Source organism: Echiichthys vipera (assembly GCF_963691815.1).
Source record: "Echiichthys vipera genome assembly, chromosome: 2".
NCBI classification, from domain to species: Eukaryota; Metazoa; Chordata; class Actinopteri; order Perciformes; family Trachinidae; genus Echiichthys; species Echiichthys vipera.
In genome coordinates, this window is record NC_139827.1 from 15413229 (window position 1) to 15419228 (window position 6000).

A 6000-nucleotide genomic window follows, 5' to 3' on the forward strand; every position below is an offset into this window, starting at 1 on the left:
TTGATTAACAGGCCACAGAGGTTGGTGCCGTCTGATTGTCCTTCCTGGATTCATTGAGTTGTGTAGTTGGTGCACAATTCAGACAGACCAGATTCCAGGTCTAATTCTAATTCCTAAATCTAATTCCACAAGTCATAATAATAGTAGTAATACTAAACTTTATTTATAAAGCACCTTTCATAACATAAAATGCAGCTCAAAGTGCTTTACAAAAACAACTCAATAACACAGGTACTACAATAGGAAACAAAACAAGTGAAACAAGTGATTTGAGTAATTTTACATTACTAAAATCAAAAGTGGGCTTTGAAATTGTTGTATTTTTCACTCTTAAGTGATCTGAAGAATATGCATTTTCAGTACAAAAAGTGGAAACATCTTTCTCTTTACAGCAGATAAGGAAACCATTTTTCTCATCCTTAACTTATTTGACCAACAAATAACTCAAATGAGAAGTAGAAACATACTTTTGAGTCCTTGCAGTTCAAAAGAATACATTACGCATTTCAGCAGTCTGTCAGAAACATTTCCAGCCCTTTAACATGGCTTTGCATTACAATATCTTTCCACAAAAGCCAAAAGTGGCCTCTGAAATTACTTTTTTTTTTAATTCTCTGGAACCATATGCCCTTTCAGAGCAAAAGGTGGAGACATATTTCTCTTTGCAGAAGCAAATCTCCCAATGAAAGTAAGGAATGTGCTCACACAGCAGAGTTCTCAGGGCAGTCTTTATGCATAACCTTTCAAACCTAAGGGTACTTTGTGCCTCACAATACAAAGAAAATCTAAATATGGCTTGAAAGAACACTTTTAAATGATGAAATATTGACAAGGTAGGAAAACTGAACAAACACTGACCAACATGAATCTGAAGCAAAGATAACAGAAATAGTGAGTTTTAAGACCTTGTTTAAAATCACCTTTGTTAAGCAGTCTTATGCCTGTAGACAAGATTTTTTTCCCCCAAGGTAAACATGTACCTTATCCCATTTAGATTAGGTTGAGACTGGGTTATGACCAAAAGCCCTTGTTTGTCCTCAGAGCTTTGCTGTTCAATGTGTTGTAAGCAACCAAGGGAATGTTAACTAAAATCTTGATTTGTAGCCAGTGTGGTGAAATTACTTTCTGATTCCTTAAGCCCTCAAGACAAACTGTGTAATCGGAAATGAGGGAAACATTTTTATTAAAGACCATCCTATCTTTAGCACCCAAACACTAGTGTAAGATGGGGACATTTTTCGGCAACATTGCAGTTTTCATATAAATTGTGTTGCTAAATCAATACTTTTTTATTGCCTCACAAGACATTTAGCTTTGTTTGTATCAGAAACTTTTGTATGAAAGAATGACACTTCCTCGCTGAATCTTCTTAGTACAATAAGAAGATTCAGTACAATAAGGCTGAGTCCTCACCGCAGCAGCCCGGGGTTTGAATCTGACCAGTGACCCTTTGCTCCTTTACTCACCCCCTACCTTAATCTGTAATCTGTAATAATTATAATAATAATAATATTTTAAAGAACAGATCAGTTTCGGCATAACTTTAGTTGAACTGTGACCCTTTAGAGGTACTATTTGCTGAAGAATAAGAGTTCTAAATCCCAGTTCAGATCAAAGATTCGCAACACAACGCAACTGTTTTGTGAACGTCGCAAGTGAACTGGCTCGTCTCTTTGCGAATCTAGCTGGCTGATGTCGCCAGCAATTCAACTTGTCAAATTGCAATCAGCTGGTGTTAGAACATAACACACGTCAGCTGTTTCAACAAAGTCAGCTGGTCAAGTCACTGACAAACTGAGAAAGGGGGGGTCGAGCGAGCAATACAATGAATAAGGAGTGAATAAGGAGAGCGGGCGCAGTAATCCAGAAAAAGGCAGTGAATCAGGGAAATAAAACGATATTTTCTCTGTTTCATCTCTTTATAAATGCAGCTGTAGTAAGTATCTCACTAGCTCTGTCCTCATTTAGATTTTATAATGCTAAAAAGTACAGTATATCCAGCTACGAAAAAAAAAAGGTTAGAACAGAAGTATAGAGAGGCGTTGATGTACAGAGATGATTAACCATCTCCTCTCGACGCATTGGTCTGAACTGTCAGGTTATAGAACTTTGTAGACCTGCACGTTGCAAGGACTTGCAAGTTTCAACTAGTTGCGTTGCAAAGCTTTGGTCTGAACTGGGCTTTACAGTCATTAAATCGATGATATAGGTTCTCCAATTGAAGTCTTTTGAAGCGTCAAGCACCACTTTGATGTTTTCTGTCTTTGATATCAAAAGCTTTCCCAGTCTCACCTGTGTAGATTGTATCAAACAAGTGGAATGTGTTGCACTTCGTCTTTTTCTGGCCTTTTTTAGGGTCTGAGGAGACAGCTGGCAAATCTTCATGTGACTCTTAATATGGGAGGTTTTCCCATGTTTCTTTAATTTTCTTTGTGATAAATGGTATAATATGATTGAGCATAGTATGTACAGAAACTCTGGACTGAATTCTTACAGTTTTGTGCTTGTGTCCCCTTTAATTCAAAGACATTGCCAGAACAATACAAAATATAGAAATTTTGCATAGTCAGTGTAGTTGTTAGCATTATAATACAACTGAATATAGTAGATAACTTAGTAAATTTAGGTTTTTTATTTGTTACATGGTTTCTTTTTTTACAAAGTGAGGAAAGCAGTGTTTAAGTCAAGCCCGATTTTGACTTGAGCATAAAGGAATGAGAACGATCCCAGTCACTCATCTTATTAATTAAAGACTGGTATCGGATCAGTAGGGGAGAGCCGGGTCGATTGAAACCCTTTTCAGTTAAACGTCTTTTTCAAAGAGGTTACATATACAAATAATTATATCATGTCATTAACGAGTCACATGTGTATTCTCTTAGTTACAAATGTAATTTTTTTGTAATACATAAGTCAGATGATCATGCTGTTTTTTTTAACTTTGAACGTAAGTTGACATTTGTCTCAATCTCCCCACCTAGTCGGGACATTTCAAACAGATATGCGGGACGAGTGAAACAGCTTAATTTAAATAGAAACTATTGACCTTACTCAAAGTTGGGAAATTTCACTTTCTACATGAACTAGTTCAAAGCTGAGTTTTTTAAAAATGTTAAAATGAACTAGTTCAGTTCATAATTCAAAATAGTGTTCACCAGTTCTTTTTTTCAATATGTAGCTGCAAGCTAATATTTTTTTAAATTATTGACACAGCCCATATAGAACCACCGATTGCAATGATTTTAACAGTTTTAACTTTTAACTGATGGCACCTTCTTGGATGGCTGTAACGCCTTAATTCATTTTAACAAAGCTGGGCTTTCCACTTTACTCAAAGGCTGCAGGTCTCCGACAATATACTACACCACCAGGTCATGACAGCGGAGCCGCTACTGTACGCAGTTAATGGGATTTGGGTCGAGGATCTGTCTTGATTGTCTCCTGATTTTTTATTTGCTTGCGTCTTGAAATGCCGGGTGCTTTAGTTCAATGTGCCGTTTCAGGTTTGCTGTGGATGTGACTGAAGTACAGATTGTCTTTTTGAAAGCTGGAGGGTAAAGTTTGCACAGAGTAGTATAGTAAGTATAAGGTTTTTCCTATTCTCACCAAACTTGTCATAAAACTTGTTTAAATGATCATACGACGCCTCTGGCTGCTTTGTCGCATGCGGCGGTGCTGCACTGGTGGCTGGTGTTGCCAGATGTGTTTTTTCCGTTACATATTAAGGCCTGTTTACGGTGTGTCGTATTTATGTGCCAGATCTCTGGCCCGTTGGTAATTCACAGACGACGTAAAGCTGTCCCAGTTGTGACGCGAAGGAGGCATCGTGTGTGCGAGCTGCACCGTTAATCAACCACTCTTATTCAACCCGACCAACATAAACTGCAAACTTTATACAATATTGAGAATGAGCAGACACGTGACAATTTGGGGGGGGGGGGGGGGGCGGTGTCTGATGCTGTCCACCATAATAGCAATACTGCAACAGAGAGTTCTACAGTAAAGACCTTGAATCAACCTTCCTGTGTGTAACAAGCACATCACTCCTATGTGTCGTTCCGCCCTTTCGGCTTGCCCATTCACACAGACGTCGGCTTGGTGCTGTTGTTTCTCTGTAACAACCTCCGTTGCCAGTTCAAAAGTGCAACAGATCTGTCCCCCCATCTGTCTCTGTGCCTTTTAAACAGACTGCGGGGTGTGATAAAGGTGCAACAAACAGGCAGTATGAATGGCTCCTCATTATATTCAGTAGTCATTCGCAAAACCAACCAGATTTGTTAGTGTAGGTGTTTATGACGAAGTATATGCGGGCTGCTTTTTGCCTTAGAAAGTGTCTGCACTTTGCTCTGTGCCCCCCCTTCCCTTGAGTGAAGAGCAAATGTCTTATCATCTGAAGGCAGCACTGAGCTGGAAGCTGGTTTCACAGGTCTCTTTCTAAAAGCAGTGAGGTGATGTGACCTCATCAACTGAGTCAAATGCACCAAACCGAAAAGACCAAAGTCTGACAGACAAAATGGTGCAACACAGCACAATTCTGTTTGTCTTGAGTCTTTGAGGAGCTATAATAAAAACACGTTGCAGCCTTCCACACACATCCTCTTTGTGGCCATCTGTCTAAAAATCTTAATTGCATTTGTTTTCTCTAGCTGTTTAAAATTATTATTCATTTACAGGGATATTAAAAATATGTTTTCATTTAAAAACACATCTTTTGCTAGGGTTGAAGGGAGCTTACCTATGTTCGCCGGGTCTTTTGTTTCCCCGCTTTGTATGTGACCGGGGAACATCGGACCCTTTTTAAAGAAAAGGGTCCGATGTTAAAATCTATGTATGTATGTATGTATGTATGTAGACCCTAACACTACCCCCTAACCCTGACCTTTACCCTAACCGTAACCCATGACCCTAACAAAATGTTGAATTAAATCAGCAAAGGCATAGGTTTATGTGACCGGGGAACATAGGGATGACCCCGGGTTGACTATTCAGATATCCGTTCATTGGGTCTGCATTCAATTTTAAACTCAGGATACAGATATTATTGATCAAATTTTCAAAACTGTTGAATGCAAAATTCTTAAAAAAAAGAATGCCTTTGCATTTATCTTTTCTCCAGCTGTACACTATGTTTACACGCACTCACACAAATACAGGATTAAGACATCTGAGTTAGTAGCCTATGTGATTGTTATTTTCAATTTAGATTATCTAATAATCATGATATCTCGATATACACAATATAATTACACTGACAGATGATAAATTATCATATAATTAGTTCCAACTCCAGTCATAAATTGGTACACATGAAGCACCAATCACTATATTAAAAAAATCAGGTTTGTACAACATTAATGTAGACAAGATTAAAAAAGGTGTGAAACATTTTCCAATTGATGAAATTTCAGAAGTTCATTATTTTCTTTCACGATGAAGCATCTTTTTATAAATGTTAGAGGGGTTGTTGGCAGAAACGAGGGCAGCGTTTTTACATACACAAGATTCAGTACAAGCCTCGGGTTTTCCTGGCTTTTGGAATAAATAGATGTGCATGTAAATAGGTGCTTAGGAAAACAGATTGCCTGTTATGCAAATGTATACATAATCCATATTAACGCTCATCTATTACTGAACTACACATACTATTTTAATGATGTATTACCTACTTCGCCTGAATGTTTACAGTCATACTAAGTACAAGGTATTAGTTGCCTTGAAACAGTGGCACCACTTCAAAGTGAGAACAAAATGATTTTTTTTTTACTCAACCAGATGCAGTATTCTCCAGTAGTTCACTGTATGTGAAAGGTAAAAATGATACGCGGTAGTGATGCAGGAGTCAACCCACAGGAGGGTCAAAAAATGACAAACCTCTCTCTTTCTATTTCTCGCTCCCTCTCTCAAATTCCATTGCGGCACTGCAGTCCCTCTCCTTCAGTCCACTGACAGTGGCACTATATAATGTATAAAGTTGGTGGTTTGTAAGTCAGATTTGATTGC